A 16115-nucleotide genomic window follows, 5' to 3' on the forward strand; every position below is an offset into this window, starting at 1 on the left:
GCTCCCCAGTTCATCCAAATCCACACCATGCCCTATTCTTTTTTTTTTTTTTTTTTTTTTCATTTTTCTGAAGCTGGAAACAGGGAGAGACAGTCAGACAGACTCCCGCATGCGCCCGACCGGGATCCACCCGGCACGCCCACCAGGGGTGAAGCTCTGCCCACCAGGGGGCGATGCTCTGCCCATCCTGGGCGTCGCCATGCTGCGACCAGAGCCACTCTAGCGCCTGAGGCAGAGGCCACAGAGCCATCCCCAGCGCCCAGGCCATCTTTGCTCCAATGGAGCCTTGGCTGCGGGAGGGGAAGAGAGAGACAGAGAGGAAAGCGCCGCGGAGGGGTGGAGAAGCAAATGGGCGCTTCTCCTGTGTGCCCTGGCTGGGAATCGAACCTGGGTCCTCCGCACGCTAGGCCGACGCTCTACCGCTGAGCCAACCGGCCAGGGCCCATGCCCTATTCTTTACCTGCCTCTTGCTTCATTTAATTATCTGCTTAGCCCCCTGTTTAGTCCCTTAAGCAGTGGAATTTGCACTTAAATTTAGAAAAAGGTATTTTCAAAAAATTAACTTAATAATACCAATTAAAAATCTACTACTTTTTCCTAATAGTCCATTAGAGATGGGAGACAAAAGCATGGCCCACTTAATAAGTCTCTGTATATCTAAGCATTGTTCTTAGATTTTCCTTCCAACCCTGTCTCCTCTACTGAAATCACTCCTGGTTGTTTAGCCTTTTCCGGTCACTGTGTATATTTCATCACTGTTGTTTCTTGGGGCTGGAGCTGATGGTGGTTTTTATGTCTTTGCACACTCTGAGTACCAACCTATATACACTGGCACTTAGGCCATTTCCTGTATTCGTGCCTGGTTTGTTACAACCCAACCCAACAATAAATATTTTCAAGAGCCTGCTATGATTCAGGCACTGTTTTGTGAATGTGGGTTCTCACTGAAGAACAGACAAGAAACAAGAGGATTTCTATTCTACTGGAAGAGACAGACAATAACCTAATAAGTGTGTAAATTATAGATGTCGGAAAATGTTATCTGTGAAGGATAAAAAGAGTCGAGTGGAGTAAGAGTAGTAGTGGGGATAGCAATTTTAACTGAGTGGCCAGAGTAGGCTTCACTGAGAAGGTGACATTTAAACAAAGCCTTGAAAGAGGCTGTTGTGGGAAATGCCTTTGATGCCATGGGAACCTCCAGGCACCAGGCAAACTGTTCTGTAATGGAACAGAAGGGCTAACAGACCAAATTAAATTGCTCAGATCATATAGGTTATTGAATCAACCCAAAACACATGGAGAACAGCAAGAGGAAAGAAATGGTATAGGTTAACATACTTAAGATAATTTATAAGTAGGTAGAAGGCTCATACTTTATGAACCCTTGGTTATGCAATGTTAATATATTCTCTCTCTCTCTCTCTCTCTCTCTCTCTCTCTCTCTCACACACACACACACACACACACACCAGCCTTTTCACTGATGGTGAGATCGTAAGGACCATACTTGAACTTTACCCAAGGACTCAGGAGACAAAAGCTACCTGGGTCCAACATACACTTGTTCTGTCTGAGAGACTCAGGGCCAAGTGCTCTTGGCTAACAACTGTGGTTCATATATTACTCTCTTGAGCAGCTATGGGTTTTTTCTAGCCCTCTTAGGCAGAGCACACATGAAGCCAGAGTGGGGACCATAATACATATCACCATAGGGTGGCCAATTTGAGATGACAGAGCTGTCAACCTGTAAGTGCCAGGCTTTGTACCTTACTACCTGGTCCTTTCATCCTTTTCTTTGTAGGAATAACAGTCTTGATAATTCTATGGTTTTTAAATCCTTTATCTCACTCATTATGTCTGCCTTTAACATGTCTCATAGCATACTCACTATTTTTAACATATCTTAGGAGTTTTATTCATTCCATTGTTTTTCCTCATCTTTCAGAGCGCACTTGAATATTCTCACATAAAGTCTCAAACACACATTACAGAGGTGAAGGAGTTAGCCATGAGGATATCAGAGGGAGGAGCATAGATGGTAGTATATGACAAAGGCCAAAGCGTGTCTGGTGTGTCTCCAGGACAGCAAGAACAGTGTGGCTGGGTGGGTTGAGTGGGTGAATGGAGACTAGTAGGAAAGGGAGTGAGAATTTGTGGGGCCTCATGGCCATGGTAAGAACTTGGTCTGTCAGACTGGCTTCATCCTTCATTGAGTTATACTGTAAACTTTGTCTTTCCATCCTCTAGGAGTTACCCTTAACTCATGAGTAGGAGAAAAATCACAGTAGTGCAGTGTCATGGAAGCCAGAGAGAGTTTCAAAAAGAGGTCAACCGTGTCAGCCGTCGTTGAAATGACTTTGATAAACAATAGACTATGGGGGATGATGAGAATAGGGTGGAAGAAAAGGCCATTTGAATTTGCAATAAAGATGTCATTAGTGACCTTCAAGGGATAAGTTTCGATGAAGCGTTTGAGCAGGAGGTTGAGTGCTAGTGTTACAGAGGAAACATGTGGGGGAGGAAATGGATATACAGCTTCCTCAGGCCCGGTGACCTTTGTGCCTCACAGTGGCTGAAAGAGGCAGCCCCCCTCCTCTGAGGACTGAGCCCAGGCAGTCAGGCGCTTCCCAGCAGAGCCCCACAGACTCAGTTCTCATGCCTTGGGCTGCTGATTAAAGTATTTCCAGCAAAGTCTACCAGATTCTTTGAAAGGCATTTGAGGTTGCTCATTCAAGAGAATCTTTTACTCACTATTTTTTTTTTTCATATGAGTTGAGGGGAAAGATGAGATTAATAATTCTATCTGTTAATTGATCATTTCTAGTACTTAAAAACCTATGATTCTGGTTCCAGAGTTTATTTACATATTCATCCATCATTCCATCCATCCATCCATCCATCCATCCATCCATCCATCCATCCATTCCTTCATCCATCTATCCTTTTGTTGATAGCTATCTCTATGAAAGACAGGTTTTCCTTCTATACAAGGCTAGTTTGTTCACCTATGCTCTGGTTCCGATACCCTCCTCACCCTGTCCCTTCCTTCTTCTCTCGATCCTTTGTTGATGAGTAAATTCTTTTTATTTTCTGATATCCAATATATCCCTTTCCTGAATAAACTGAAGTTTCCATCTTTCCACAAAACTAACACCTCTCCCCACCCCATGTTCACCTGTAGCTCTCACCCCAGGCCTCTTATTTACTTCAAGTTCCTTGAAAACAACATCTGCACAAGCTTGTGCCTGCCCTTGTCACACCACTGAAACTGCTGTCCCTAAGTCTCAGTCACACTCATGTCATCTCATAACACCTTCATTTATTCATTATATATTTAATGTAATTGCCTATTTTCTTTTGTCTTACTTAATAAACTAAGTTCCCTGAGTGAAAGATGATTTCATATTTACTTTTATTCCCAGCAACTAGAACAATCCCTGGAACATATTAGACATTTAGTGTTTGTTGAATGAATGAATCTGTGGATGAATGATTGAGTCCTATTCTCAACCTTTTTTACATTTGACTCAGCCATGTCTTTCTTTAAAAAAAAAATCTTCTAGTATTTTCTCTGATAATATTCTCTCTGGCGTTTATTCTAATCATATGTCAATTCTTTTGTGGCTTCTTATCTTTAAATGAGACAATTTCCTAGGCATCTGTCTTTGTTCTTTTCCCAACATGATCTACTCTACCTGGGCAAGCTTATCAATAGGCAGAAACTTTAATTACAACCATATCTTTATCAGTAGCCTTAATCTCACTCCTGTTCTTCAAACACATATATCTAGCTGCCTGCTCACCATCCTCACTTAACTACCTTGTGGGGACTTCAAATATAAAAGTTAAAAAACTGAACTTCTAACACCTGTCTCAGTAACTGGTATAGCTACCCCTTCAGTCACTAGAGCTATAGACAAGGGAGTTTTTCTAGGTATCTCTTCTTCCCCTATCTGTCTCATTTCATCAAATATTCATTCCTTTAAAGCAGACTCCTAAGATGTTTCTGAAATGTCCTCTACCTTTCCGTTTTTGTTGTTATAGCTTGGGTATCATGGGCATTTGTTGGGGCAGGGATAATGAGTTCTGCCACTTTCCTCCTGTGACCCCTGTACACACACACAGGAAGAGCTGAGATCAGAGGCAGGACACTACATGTTCTAGGTTCCAGGCCTTTTCACCATCTGTGAAACGAAGCTATTAGCCTTCTCTCTGTTAGCAGAGAGAAGAAACTGGAAAGGCAGTGTTTAAAAAGCAGGGTAAGACTAATGCTAATGGCTGTCCCTCTCATCTCTCCAACTCCCATCGGAAAATATCTCCCTTAAACAGTATAAAATAAAATAGAAAACAAAGGCAATGAAAAGGAACTAAAATATATTTTGATTGGGGCAATTCCAACCACATATTTCAAAACCACTTGTTAACTTCCCTCTATTTCACTATACTGAGTATCTATACCTCAATCAAGACTTGTCATTTCAGACAGGGCTATGTTGAGTCTTTTTGCATCTTTTTAAAATAAAATCATCAAATGTTTGACAATCCCAGGCACTGATAGTACTGCAGAAACATGAGACTGGAGACAGCAGAGACAATTGTACGGGGACAGAGCTGGGACTGGGACAGCAGAGAGATGGGAGATCATTTGTTCAACTTCTTACAGATTGTAGGAGTGGAGCTGGGATGCAATCCTAGCTTCATTGGACCCAAGTTCATTTCCATCATCACCCTGAGCCCAGAATTGTGACAAAGGAAATTAATAGGTTGTTTTTTCCGTGTGTGAATCGCTGCCATCTTTCTTGGTCTCCTTTTCTGCCATTGGCCTGTGTTTAAGCTATATGACAGTCATAGAAACTACTCTAGACCCTCTCTTACCTCTGGGCCTTAGCACATGCTGGTCTCCCTCAGGAAAGTCCTTCCCTGCTCTAGTATGGCAGTCACCCCGTGTCCTCGAGACCACTAGTCCCCACCTCCTCCAGTCCACATTCCAGCTATCCTCCCCACTCTCTGGCCCAGTCCTCGGGATTAACATATGTGTCATTCCTCCTCCACCACCGAGCTTCAGACATCTTTACTTTGATCCCTAGAACCATTTTTAAAAACTATGTACTGCTTTGTGTATTTTCAGCTTGACTTTCTGAAATTTGTCCTCATAAGCTTAAATAGTGGGCAAGGGGTGAACTTCTTGCATATTGTCAACAATAGATGTTTAGATAGAATGTCACATCACTTTTTAAAATGTATACAATGGAAAATCAGTACTGTGTCATATGACATTCATCATCATCCTTTGAAAAATGATACATAGGCAAGGTTTACTTTAGCAGATGGGAATTTTGTACAATTCTGCTGGGCAGATAAAATATATTATGCTCACTTTGTTAAAGATGGCGCTACCCACATGGAAGCCCATTGCCCAGGTGATTGCTTGGGATGGGCGTGATTATATTAATGTGTGTTGGGGGCGGGCTGTGGGCAGGCAGGATCCTTCTATCTTGGGGCTTGGTTTTAGGACTAAGCTTTTCCCACCCTTTTTAATGTGGAGTCGTGCACTCTCATGAGGAATCCCATATGCCACAGATTAAGTGACTTTGTATCAGAGACATCCTTACTTGTATATTGGATTAAAGGTTTTGAGTTCTACACTATAAAATGGAGGCAGACTGGGAGCTTGCTTTCTTAGTTCCTGAGATTAGCATTAGAGAGGAGAGCAGAGAAAAGGCACATGGAGGAGGCCAGGAGAAGCAGCCAAGATGGTGGAGTGCTGAGTGAGAAGCCAGTTTGTGTAGAGTTTATTCAGGGAGAAGGAAGGAGATGGGGAACAGAGGTGAATAAGTCTGGTGAGTTAGAAACCTTTGATTCTAGAAAACTTGGATAAGTCAGTAGCTTTCTGAGCACTGAATGAGTGGGTTTTGGAGCCCAGTGTGTGTTTTTATTTGCCCGCTGGGTTCAAGCTAGGATTAAAGATGATGGCCCACCAGTTCTTGGCTCTGTTGTTTCATTACTGTCTGTCCGAATCTAATGCGAACCTGCATGGGCCAGAAAGCTGTGATGGTGGCCCTGGCAACTGGCTTTACAAATTCCCTTTTGTTCCCTTGACCATGTACTCTCATTTCAGTATCTCCCTAGATGTTTATCACAATGTAAGACTATTTTATGTTCGAAGAGAAACACAACATGATACTTTTACCAAAAGCACACTCCCAAGCAGATCAACTTTAAGAAAGAGGAAGTGTGGCCACTGAAGAAACAGACATCTATTCCTAACAATTCACACCCATGAGGCCTCAGGAAGTGCATGCCCTGGGGCACACACTCCAACGTGAAGACTGCTGCTCTGCACCATGCGAACTTTGTGCTTTCTAACAATATTTATTTCATTATTCTATAATTATTTTCATTACCTTCATATTCCTTGAGCAACTCAATTATGCGCACAAAGTCTTGTTCCTCTCTGTGTCTCTGGCACAAAGTAGGCATTTAATAAAGTCTTGCAGATCCAAAGAGCTGAGTAGTATTGTGTCCTGGTCTGTTATTTTATGTTGTAGTTTCTCTTTTAGACTGTGTTATTCTAAACACCCTAGGTCAGGCTCAGGAAAATACAAGAGGAATTGTTAGCACGGGAATAGAAATAGTTTACTTGCTCCCCTGCAGAAGAAAGAAAATATGGCCATGCGTTCAGAGCCTGGAAACTCCAGGTACATAGGACATGGCCCTTGCCTCGTAGGAGCTATCCACCTAGCACAGGAGCTCGGTTGTGGGAAAACGGACCCATGGAGTGTTCTGAGGCAGAATGAGCAACTGTCTATTCTTTTCTTTTATTCTGGAGCACTGCGCGTTACAGGACCTGGGCAAGATCATAATAAAGTGTTGAATTTATAGGATGAGCATATCCCGCGCATTAGTCCCGCTATCATAGATGTTTAAAGAAGTAGTTGTGTTATTGAATTCAGTTTTTCAGGTGGATAAGGAGTCCAATTGTCTCTCACCGGTGGCTAAAATCATCTTTTCCAAGTGGTAGATGTGAAAAAGAAAAAAAGGAGAGGAGGGGGCTTGGAGTTCAACAGGCTTGACTTTGAATTCCAGATTGACCACTTTATTGACTGGGGGAACTTGAGCAGGTACTTAATCTTCCTGAGATTTGGTTTCCTCATCTGTGGCGTGTCAGTACTGGGATTGTCACCAAAGCTTCAAATCCCCGGAAGAAAGCCCAGCTTGGGTCAGGAGTCTATACAGCTAGGGCGTCAAGGGCTGACTACGGCAGGAAGCAACAGCTACTTCACATCCCGGATCTCGGGCCTGGTCCAGGGCACGTGTCCTCACCAGTTTCTGGCCCAGCCTGAGACTTTAAAGTGCCACTTATTTATACCATCTGTGTCAGACATGACCTCATATATAATTCCTGTCCCCTGCCTAGCCACAAAGTGAAAGCAGGTCTAGGAAAGCCTCAAGTAAAGAAAAACTTGGGGAGGAGAGATCCCCAAAGAAGTAAATCTGTCCTTCCTTCTCTTCACTCCATCCCTCTATCCGTCCTTCCCTCCTTCCCTTCCTTCCCCCACTAATGCCCTCCCTTTTCACATCCTTTCCTTCCACAAATATTCCTTGGTGCCTGTTATTAGCAGACACCGTGGAGATACTAAAATGGACATGATCTGACACTTGCTCTAACGGAGGCAACTGTCTAGCAGAGGCGCACAGACATGGAAAAAGAATTTATTAAAATGTTATGAATTGGAGGTGAGGGATCCAGTGTATAGTTTAAGGGCGCAGGGTGGGGTACATTGCTGGGAGAAATGTAGGGGTGGGATATGATGAAGCCAGTGTAATTCTAGAGGGCTCCACAAAGTGCCATTAGCATCTGTGTGGCGATGGGTATTTGTTCCTGGGTCTCCTTCCTACTTTCCCCAACCAAAACAAATGCTCAACTATTCCTTTAGCAATTTTCCTAGGCTAGTCTTATTTATAGACAGATGTGCACAGTGAATTGGAAGAGTGCCAAACAACTGTCTGTCTTAACTAACGTTTCTAATGCCTGAAGTTCCCAGATTCATTAGAGTAATTGCTCTGGGTAAGGCCTTATGTGTCCAGAAGGCTCTATTAGAATGCAAAAAGGTAACATCTTCAGACACTAGTATGTAGCAAGGGCTAGCTCATCTGTCACACTGGCTGGCTTTCAATTGTCTGGGAATGGGATTCCCAAGGAATGAATTTCAGGACAGGTATAGTTCATTGGAAACAAAGGGTAAGAAACATTGAAGCTTGAAACACTCAGCATTTCATGGGAAGAGCTAGACCAGGGATGAAAGAAAAGTAAGGGGCAAGAGACAAAGGAAAGGTGGAGAGAAAAGAGGAGAGGTGGGACCGAGAAGACAGACTCCTCTACCAATGACATAAGGCAGGGTAGTGTCTCTGGAGGGGCCCCATGGAGTACTGCAAATGCACTCATTTCCTTGTCCTGGAAATTTGGGAAATGACAGGGTAAACAAAGGGACATTTCCTATTCCTAAAATTCCTCTTAGATTCTTAATTATGCTAACAGGCTGGTAAAGTTTAATAAAAATACTGATGAAATATAAATGATAATATTTATAATAATAGCTGATAACCTATTGTGAACTTGCTTCTTTTCCAATACTATCGTTTCTGCTTTCTGTGTGGTAGTTCACTGAGCCCTCGGCACCCTCCGAGTCAGGGCTGCTCGTGTAGCTAGTGTTCTACAGGTAAGGAAGCTAAAGTTTAGAAAGGCTTAGGGAACGTGGCCATGAGCACAGCCAACAGGACTGTGGCCCTGGAGTCTAATCGGGAGGTTTGCTTTGACTTCAGCATGGAAAACCCTTAAACACTGGGGTGGGATCTTGTCTTGAGGGAGGGGAAGTTCTAATACAGGGATTGGCCACTGTTTGGTGGGTAAAAGGCCAGATAGAAAATACATTTGGCTTTGTGGGCCATATGGAGTCTGTCTCACTGATGGTTGTCATGGGAAGCAGTCATAGATGATATGTGAACAAATGGGTGTGTCCATGTTCTAATGAAACTGCATTTACAGAAATAGAAGAATGGCCTGCTCTAAAAGGAGACAAAAAAGAGTCAAAAGTAGCATAAAGCCAAAACGACACTTTGAACAATAGCAGCTGCTTGCTGCAGGGAAATAACCTGCTACAGTACACGGTGTAGCTGCGCCTATGGAGTCGTGGCAGCGAAGTAATGTTGTTTCTCTGCCTATTAGCGGTGGTCTTTCTGTTTCTGTGATGATGGAGACCAAGTCGAGTTTTAAACAGAGGAGAAATAAGGAACAGGGAGGCAGGGAAAATGCATGTTTGGTGCCTTTCCGTTAGAGGCTCTTTCCCGAATGACTGAACTTGCACTTTCGGGAGGGGGCACAGTGTCTTCTGGACTGGCAGTTCCTTGGAACGTTCTTGAGAAACTGCTTGTCTGGCTTACTTCTACACCCCTTCTCTGACCAACCGGAAAAACTACACTGAAAACGTCAGCGCTGGAAGAAAGGACCTGGAGCTGAAAACGTTACCAGCTGGCCCTGGAAGCTGCCGACCGAGCCCACATTGTGGAGAGGCGGCTTGTCTGCTGTGGATCTGAACTCTTTGGAGGCATAAGCCATGGGCCCCTCATTTGAGACCTCAGGGGAAAGAAGGCCTTGTTTTGATTCACTCTAAAAACTCAAGTAGAGTATGATTTCAGGGGAACCAAGACTAGCCTACTAACCGAGGAAGCACGCGTATTTGGAAAGCCTGGGAAACTGCTAAGTCTCTTCCATGCATCAGAGTCTCTCCCAGCTGGAGGCTAGAAGGTCCTGATACAAATTTAGTTCTTGTGATTAAAGCTGTGCTCTCCGAGATCATCTTCTTGAGCTACAAGGGTCTCCGGAGGTGCGAATGAGGGACTCAGAGTTGTGTGATGGCCAAGCACCCAGGTTCCAAAGGTGCTGCCTGGTTCCATCCAGGTTCTGCCACTTCCTGATGTGACTTGGAAGCATTCAGCCTTCTGTGCCTAAATGCCTTCATCTATAAAATGAAGGCAGTAATAATGCCTACCTCCTCAATATGTGGTAGTGATTAAAATATTGCACAAATAAAGCGTTTTGCTCAGAGCTTGGCACATCGTGGGTACTTGATAAACTTTAGCTATTACAATAGGCTATTAATATATAAGTCTTTATTAGCCATTATCATGAGAGCACATTGATTGGATCCAATTGATTTCCACAGCAGCAGCTTCCCCAGGTTATCGGACAGTCAAGAGACAGAGAGAAACCTTCCTGGCTCCCCGAGGAGGAGATGGGGAGAATGTATGAATGGGTGCAGCATGAGGGGTGGGCTTAGGCATGAGGCCTACCTGAATTCCAAACTTGATTCTGCTACTTTCAGCATTTGGGATATTAACTTAGGAATTTACTTATTTCTCTGGCCCTCTGGTTCTGTTTACACAAAAGTGTAGGAAAGTAATTCTACCAGCTTTTAAAGCAGTCACTGGCATCACGTAGGGAGAGAATAAATGAGTACATGCTAAATAGCACCTACCTTAGGTGGGATTCCACACATTGGAGCTCTTCTTACAGATGACGGCTCACAAGACGCTTTGGTACCAGGTGGCAGGTGATCTTTAGAAAGAGAGATAGAAGAGGATCAATGACAACCCTCACTGTATAATTTTACTCTAACTCATTGTTGAGGAATTTTGGTTACACTAAAGCTTTGGGGGTTTTCCTCTTTATTTTATCCTGGACATATATGAGAGTGGTGGCTTTTCCGCTTTGGATTCAGCATGATGCAAAATGAGCACAAATCTGATGAAGTAGTGAACACAGCTGGGTCAAGCTCTGGCGGAGGTCGGCAGGTGAGGGCCCGCATTGACTCTGGGGACACGGTGGCTGGGGGAGGTGAATGCTGGGGGTAAAGTGTATTTATGAATGTGCTATTTTGAGATTAAATATATATATATCCACCATGACTCATGCCATTAAAAAAAGAAAGACAAAAAGAAAAAAAAAAGTCAATAATGTCTTATTTCAAAGAAGAAAACAGATACAAAAATCATGTTGTAAATTATGGAAATTAAGAATGGTCTTATTTGGATTTGGGCTCATAGCCCTGCTGTTTGTCTCACTTGCAATGAAAATAACCACTTGTTTCAAAGAGCACAGTATTTTTTCCAAGTTAATACATTTACATGGTATAAAATTCAAGACGATAAAAAAGGGCAGACACTTAGAAGTCTCATTCCTCATCTGTCCCCATCTGTCTTATTTTCTCTCACTCCTTACTCTTTGTGTTAGTTCTAGTGTATTGGCTTGTTTGCCTATCTTTCCAATATTTCTTAATGCATATGCAAATAGGTAAGAACAGAATATATTCTAACTCACATTTCTCATTTTAGTACACAGAATATAGCATACACTATCCATTGTTTTGCATGTTGTTTTTGTTGCTTGACAGGCTAGCCTGCACATCTCTGTATATCAGTACAGAAAATGTCCTCAGTATTTTTGTACATTAATTATGTAAATGAGTCATGGTTTATTGGAGTCCAACTACCACAATAAGTAGCCTTGTACATTTTCATTTACCATGTGTGCATATCTGATCGTAGGAAAGACGCCTGGATATGGGGTCGCTGGGTCCAACGACCCTTAAACGTGTAATTTTGGTAGGTATTGTGAATTCCTTCCACAGTGCTGGACCATGTTTGCCTTTGTCGTAAAGTAATGGTGTTTTAATTTGTATTTCTCATAATAATTTGTTTTTTACTTGGCCAAGAATATTTCTTTTTTTCTGTGAAATGTCTGTTCATATGCTTTGTTTCTTTTTTTATTGGATTATTTCTTAATTCCTGCGAGCTCTTTAGGAATTTATTATCTATTTGGAAGAACAGTATTTGTCATTGATATAATTTTTATTTTTTTTTCCAATTTATCATTTTGTCATTTACTTTGTATATGGTGTATTTGTCATGCTAACAATGTTTTTAAAAGATTATATAATTTAATATACCTTGTTTAGTTTTATAATTTCTAAATTACTAGTCACATAAGGGTGTTCCTTATTCCAGAGTTAGCTAGGAATTCACCCATATTTTCTTCTACAGTTTTTATTTATTTACTTATTTATTTTTACTTTAAAATATTTTCTTTTTTTAATCTTATTTTTATTAATTTTAATGCAGTGACATTGATAAATCAGGGTACATATGTTCCGAGAAAACATCTCCAGATTATTTTGACTTTTGATCATGCTGCATACCCCTCACTCAAAGTCAAATCATCCTCCGTCACCTTCTATCTGGTTTTCTTTGTGCCCCTCCCCTCCCCCCACTCTCCCTCTCCTTCCTTGCCCCTTCCCCACCCCTCCACCCCACTCCCTGTTGCCATCACATTCTTGTCCATGTCTCTGAGTCTCATTTTTATGTCCCATCTATGCATTGGTTCATATAGTTCTCAGTTTTTTTCTGATTTACTTATTTCACTCCGTATAATGTTATCAAGGTCCATCCATGTTATTGTAAATGATCCGATGTCATCATTTCTTATGGCTGAGTAGTATTCCATAGTATATATGTACCAAAGCTTTTTAATCCACTCGTCCTCTGACGGACACTTGGGCTGTTTCCAGATCTTTGCTATTGTGAACAATGCTGCTATAAACATGGAGGTGCATTTCTCCTTCTGGAACCATTCTATGGTGTCCTTGGGGTATATTCCTAAAAGTGGGATGGCTGGATCAAAAGGCAGTTCGATTTTCAATTTTTTGAGGAATCTCCATACTGTTTTCCACAGTGGCTGCACCAGTCTGCATTCCCACCAGCAATGCAGGAGGGTTCCCTTTTCTCCACATCCTCACCAGCACTTATTCTGTGTTGTTTTGTTGATGAGCGCCATTCTAACTGGTGTGAGGTGATACCCTGATATACAATATGAGGTGTAGATCCAATTTTATCTTTCCTTTAGATGGATAATTGGTTGTCCCATTAATTTAAATATTCATCTTTATTGATATGAGATGTCACCTTTATTATATTCCAAATTTCTGAATGTATTTATGTTTAAAAAAAAAGTTTATTTTCATCTATTCCACTGGTCTTTCTGTTCATGTTTCTATACCAGGCATTTAATTGCTAAGTCTCTGTGGTGGTTTTAATTATCTGGTCAACTGGATCTTTCATATTCCTTTTTATCTTTTATTTATTTATTTATTTATTAGCTATTTAAATTTGTTTATTTTTGCACATAAACTTTATGGTATGATGCTACATTTAGAGGTTAACTGACACCTTTTGGTTACTGAGTATTCATTCCTAACAATGATATTCAAGATATGTCTTTATATTTATTGAAGCTGAAGGGAAGAAAAATACTTCTCACCTCCTCCTAGGTTCCTCAGCAGAGACCTGCAAATAAGACTGACAAAAGGCAGATTAACAAGAGAAAAACAAACTGTTTATTAACACATGTTGAGTTCATCATGTGGGAAAAACCTCAGTGTCGAGTGACTCAAAGTGTGGTTAGAATATGAGCTCATACAGTATCTTAACAAAAAAACAATAAATTTATCACGAAGTTACAGAACAAAGGTAAAGGGGTTTAGGTTTTTAGGGGTGGCAAACTGTGGGAAGGTAAATGTTCTGTGAAACTAATGGGAGATAAGGGTGAGTTAGTAAGGTTTGTTCTGTAGATTCTCTGAGCTGATAAGAGTCCAGAGTTGTCTCCGTTGATTAAGAAGCATTCTGCCCCTCCTTGTAGATGGGGGAGGGCAGAGAAGATTTTTGTGTGTTTGCTTCTTTTCAGTTGCCTTTTAGCCCCCACTAATTCCCATGTCAGAGTAGCATATTTTAGGGTGGTATACCCTAAACCCCTTCAAAGTCTATTGTTATATTCTTCATGAAGACTTTAAAATTTTCTCATGTAAAGTTGCACATTTTTAGACTTTTTCTGGATATTTTATTTTTTTAGATGCTACTCTAAATGTGATTCTTGTACCATTTTACTTTCAGATTAGTTGTCATTTAAAAATACAATTCTGCCTGACCTGTGGTGGCGCAGTGGATAAAGCGTCGACCTGGAAATGCTGAGGTCGCCGGTTCAAAACCCTGGGCTTGCCTGGTCAAGGCACATATGGGAGTTAATGCTTCCAGCTCCTCCCCTACTTCTCTCTCTCTGTCTCTCCCCTCTCTCTCTCTGTCTCTCCCTCTCCTCTCTAAAATGAATAAAATAAATAAAAATAAATTTAAAAATACAATTCTACATGCTGATGCACCACTACTTATGCAAATATGTGTAACCACAGATGTAAATAAACATATAAAATAATGTATTTACTTTTTTATGATATTGGAAGTGATGTGAAAGGCTAATAACATTTCAAAACTTAGTTTTACAAAATTAAATATTTCGGGAATTTAATATTTCCAGTTACAAAGGAAAGTAAAACTCAGAAGCCAAAAGTAGGTAAAAACTTTAGCCAGAGTTTCATTTAACTTTCTTAAGATCTGTTGTTGTGCTGCTATAGTTAATTTAATTTTATTTTTTATAAAATTTATTGTGACACTGGTTAGTAAAATTATATAGGATTCAGGGGTACAATTCTATAATACATCATCTGTATATTGTATTTTATGTTCACCACCCAAAGTTAAGTTTCCTTCCATCACCCTTTATTCCCCCATTTACCTTCTACCTTTTCCCACAAATGCTACTGTTTAAACAAGGCATTTCAAAAATGTTTACCCCATAAAGATCCATTCAGAAATGTGTATATCTATTGCCTTCTCAACTCACACAGTAGCACCTCAGGAAAGCAAATAAGTCATTATAAATATATGTATGTGTGTTATTTTATACCTTTTAATGAGTTATGAAATTCTTAATTCTGTGATTTGAAATTAAAAAATTGCCTCATGATACGTGCTCTAAAGAAAAAAGCCTTCAACAGGTTTGGATTATTGGCTTTGCGAAAATTAATCAGGGTTTTACATACACTTAAGGAAGAGAAATATGTCCAGGAAATGTTTTATGAATGATTACAGCTGCATATTTGCAAATTTAATTGAATAAAATTAAAGAGTTGAAATCATATGAATGACAAAAAATAAAATAAATAAAATAAAATAAAACAAAACAGTAAGAAGCACCAGGAGACAAACTATGTATTACAAATAAGTAATTGATAAGGTCAGTCAAGGCAAAATGAATCAGCTTCAGAACCAATTTAGGCAACAAAACTTGTACAGACCCTTGTCAGAACCATAGTTCCTGTAACTCATGTTATTAGTGTAGCTTCTAAACCCTCAACAACACAAAGGAACTATTGTTATTAGACACAGTAGAATGCCAAAGCACAATTGGAGATATAATTGCAGAAAGGTTTTGTTGTAATTTTTAACTCCTCACTGTCTTCTATAGGGTACCTTAGTATCTGAAATGCCCTGTGCTTTGCTGAGGGTCTAGATGTGAGCACATTATGAAGAGGTTGGATTGGGTGAAATAAATTGTTCTGGAAAAAAAGAGAAGAGAGATTAGGATACCTGGGGAAAGATTCTGAAATGTGAAAGCCTAGAGCCAGCTGAGCTGGAAATTGGAGGGAGAAGGACTGAGAAAACACCCTAATGGGATGGAAAGTTAGGGGGTAGAAGGAACAGGTTGCATCGGGACACTTGAATTTGTGTATTGAGAGCTGGGCCACAGTAACCCTCTGTGACTCCCCTGTGAAATGGTTGTCCTCTTGGTGGCAGCGGGAAGATGGCACCAGGTGTTAGACCAGTGAGGTCAGACTGGACCTTTGTTCGGCAACCTTGGTACTTGAGTTCTGCCTAGGAAGGAATTCAGAGCCAAGACTCCCAATAGAAGAGAAAGTTTATTTAGAAAGTCATAGAGGTAGAAGAAATGGGCTCTAGGGAACAAGTTACAGAGGCGAAAGAAGGCCCCTTGGAGCTTAGGGGACAGAGCGAGGCGAGGAAAATGCCCGGTGGTGGTGATGGTGGAAGGAGTCAGCATCAGGGCAGGGGGTCATCACGCAAGGGTCCTGAGGTCAGCTGTGGCATCGCTGGTCAGGACTGACTGCTTTTCTGGGCCTGGGGCTGAGACACCACTGAGGCCTAGATGTAGCTGA

The sequence above is a fragment of the Saccopteryx leptura genome, chromosome 3 (genome assembly GCF_036850995.1).
Source record: "Saccopteryx leptura isolate mSacLep1 chromosome 3, mSacLep1_pri_phased_curated, whole genome shotgun sequence".
Lineage (NCBI taxonomy): Eukaryota > Metazoa > Chordata > Mammalia > Chiroptera > Emballonuridae > Saccopteryx > Saccopteryx leptura.